The sequence below is a fragment of the Solanum tuberosum genome, unplaced genomic scaffold, assembly GCF_000226075.1.
Source record: "Solanum tuberosum cultivar DM 1-3 516 R44 unplaced genomic scaffold, SolTub_3.0 scf00779, whole genome shotgun sequence".
Lineage (NCBI taxonomy): Eukaryota > Viridiplantae > Streptophyta > Magnoliopsida > Solanales > Solanaceae > Solanum > Solanum tuberosum.
In genome coordinates this window covers 51,796-55,629 of record NW_006239698.1, presented here as the reverse complement: position 1 = coordinate 55,629, position 3,834 = coordinate 51,796, and positions in this window count along the sequence as shown.

The window sequence follows — 3,834 nt, the reverse complement described above, 5'->3', positions numbered from 1 at the left end:
AAGGCTCTCTTGGAAATCGGTGTTTCCTTTATTACTCAAATGTGAAAACATTTTAACTCTTGGGAATAATTAGTTTCCGTATAATCTTTGAAGAGATAAAGTTTACTCTTACTCTTTACTCAACTCAAAGTTTAAGTCTTAAAATAAAGTTAAAACATTTGTAAAAGACTTTTGGAAAACTCTATAAACTTCTCTTGACTTAACTCTTAACCTCTTGACTTGACTCTTAACTTTCCTTCAATTAAAGTATGGATTCAAGGCTCATGATCTCATGTTTATGGATGATTTCATGATGTTTAGACGTACCTTAGAGTGTTGGAATCAACTAGGAAACATAGGTACGTTGCTAAGGAACTAGTACGGAAACATGGGGGAAGAATGGGAAGAACTGGCGTCCCTGGCGCTCTGAGCAACGTAGGGCGCCAAAAGGCAAACTTCAGAAGCAAGGGTGGGGCGCTCTAGCTGGCGAGGCGCCCTAGACCCAAACTTCAGAGCCTCTGCTAAGGCACTTTGGCTAGGGCGGCGCCCCAGGCCCCTGCCCAGTTAAGTCCCGACTTTTCTTGCTCGTTTTTCAACTCTAAACCCCCCTAATCAACTTGGTTCTTTCCCCAAACACTTAGAATCGACTATACCATCAATATTTGCAAGATGCAACTCGAAATCACACCTAAAAACATGAATCAACCTCAAGAAACTTCAACAACAACAACCCACAGGATTTCAAACGAATTTCATTAATAACTCATAAGATTTGCTTTCAAAACTATATAACTTCGCTGAATTGAATCATGATTGGCGCGTGGGTGAACTAAGCCAACGCTATGTGATCTCACATACCTCGTAGGGATCACCTCTTGACGAAATCCACAAGCGATTCTTGAAGAACTTGATGATTCTTGCTCATTCTCATCTTTTCTCCTCTTCTTTTCTCTTCTCTCAAAACCCTAACTTAGTTTTTCAAAAGCGTAAACTGACCAACTTCAGTTTAGACCCCAATTAATTACCAAAAAAATGAAATTAAGTCATTGGGCATGGAAAAGACCAAAATACCCTTCCAAAATTCGGATTGGACTTTCCTTATCCAAACAGCCCAACTTCCAATGGGCATATCTCACTCATACAAACTCGGAATCGCTCAAAGCCGCCGAGTTTGCGCGATTTCAAATTCGTATGAGTGAGTTATGCGCTTTGGAAGTTGGGCTATTGAGATAAGGGAAGTTCAATCCGAATTTTTAAGGGTAGTTTGGTCTTTTTCCTAACCATTTCTTTTGGATATATTAAGGGTCTAAGCTGATTTTATATCAGTTTTCCCTTTTAAAAAGTGAGAGTTAGGGTTGTGAGAGAAAATGAGAGAAGAGGAGAAAAGAGAAGAAGAAGCAAGGTTCGTCAAGATCGTCGTGGTTTTTCGTCGGGGGGTGATCCCTATTAAGGTATGTGAGATCACATAGTGTGGGGGTTGGTTTAGTCCCCCACATGCCAAACTTGTTTCAATTCTGAGAAAAGATTGGTTGTGTTTTGTTGAATTCTTGTGGTTGTGTAGAAGTTTCTTGTTGATTTGGTACATGTTTCCGGGTGTAATTTTGAGTTTAATCTATTGTATGTTAAGGGTTTTAATGATTCTAAGTGTTTAGGGAAAGAACCTTTTAAGTTAAGAGGGTTTAGAGTTGGAGAAATGAAGGAGAAATAAAGGAGAAAAGCCGGAATTTTCTGGGAAAAGGGGTGGGGCGTCGCGCCAGCCAGCGCACCCCAACAGGGGTTCTGAAGTTCACCCCTTGGGGTGACGCGCCAGCCAGTGCGCCCTATCAGGTCTTCTGAAGTTTGAGGGTTGGCACCCCGCGCCTCTCAAAGCGCCAGGGATGCCAGTTATCCCCATTCATTCCCCACCTTTTTGTACGTGTTCCTTAGTAATGTACCTATGTTTTCTAGTTGATTTCAACACTGTAAGGTACATCTAAACATCACGAACTCATCCATAAACATGAGATCATGAACCTTGAATCCATAATCCAATTCGAGGAAAGTTAGGATCAAATTCAAGTGAAGTTAGAGTCAAGTCTAGAAGTTAAGAAGTAAGTCAAAGCAAGTTTTTAAAGTTTTCAAGAGTCTACGTTTAAACTTCGTTTTAAGGCTCAAGTTTCAAGCAAAGTATAGAGTTGAGTTCATTTCTCAAAACTTATTAGGGAACTAAGTATTCCTAAAGAAGTTTATAAATGTTTTCACATTTGAGTAAGAAAGGAATGATGTTTTCTAAGAGAGCCAGTGGGCTACACTTTGAGCAATTATCTCAACTAAAGAAAGAGGTGTTTAAAACACATATGAGCTAAAGTATATTTTGGGAGTAGTATTGAGCACCGAATTGGGGACGCGAGTTCAGATTAACTCACTTCATATGAACCATGTAGCTAGCATGGGATTTAACGGGTCATACTTTTAAGATGATCACGTAAGTTAAGCTAGTGGATCCACTAAGTTAAGTAAGGTTCTATATTAAGGCAAGGTATAGGATGGTCCTTGGGAAACGTGAGGTAAAACGTTGTATCATCACTAGGGCTCATAGTGGTGGTTGTCGGTTAAATAACCTCCCACAAAAGTTATATTACTTTTATATTTAAGTAAAGTTGAGTTTGTTATTGCCTTATCTCTAACGAACTAAGTTTATTACATTATTTTACAAGCTTTATATATTGCATGTGCCTTATTTCTTTATATTGAGTTCGGTTATTCATGAGTTGAACAGAGCCAAGGTAAGTGTTCCTTTGTACTCCTTTCAAGCTTAAGTTGTTGTTTAGCTTTCCAGCTCGCATACTCGTACATTCAATGTACTGATACCAGTTGCCTGCATCTTATTATGTATGCGGACGCAGGTAACCAGGATCGAGCATCCAGCACGTCGTTGGTCCAGCTGAGCACTCCAGAGTCAGTGGTGAGCCTCTTTGTGTTCCGGAGGACTCTGTTATTTTGTTTTCCTAGATTTGCTTTATTATGATGTTGTGGGGTCTGTCCAAATATCTACCTCAGTGTTATAGAGGCTTCATAGATAGTCAGACAGTTAGTATTGAGTCTCTCATCTATGTATTTACATATTTTCTATTTTTGAGACACAAGTTGCATTTTTTTGCCAGATTTTATCATTCAAGTTACTTTATGATCTTTTATTGCATTGAGTGTTCCGCTGTGTTAAGTAGCTAGGCCAAGGGTTCGCTTGGGGCCAGCAATGGTCTTCGAGTGCCAATCCCGCCCAGGGTGTAGGGTCGAGGCGTGACAATCTTGGTATCAGAGCACAGAGTTCAAGAGTCCTAGGGAGTCTATGAAGTTGTGTCCGTAGAGTCCTTGTTATCGGTGTGAAGCGCGCCACATCTATAATTAGGAGACTGCAACATTTAGGAAATTCTTCACTTCCTTCATATCCATCTCGTGTGTTAGAGTTTATCTCTAAAAGTTTCCCTCTAATTCGTGCGTGTGCGCCTCCACGAAGAGCTGTCAGAGGGCGTCCTGCTAGGCGTAATGTTGAGGAGCAAGAGTTACCTTATGCACCTGAAGTGCAACCTCAAGGGGAAGTTACTAATGTTGAGTTGAGAGAGGTAATTATGATACTGAGTCAAGCTGTAACTAACCAGATTGGTCAGCAAAGGGGAGCTCGACATGAAGGAGCTGACACTTCAAGGATTCGTGAGTTCTTGGGGATGAATCCTCCGAGTTTCATAGGTTCGAGCACTACTGAGGATCCAAAGAACTTTATTGAGGAGCTGAAGAAGGTATTTGACGTGATGCATGTGGCAGATATTGAGCGAGTTGAACTAGCTACGTATCAATTGAAGGATGTTGCTAGAACTT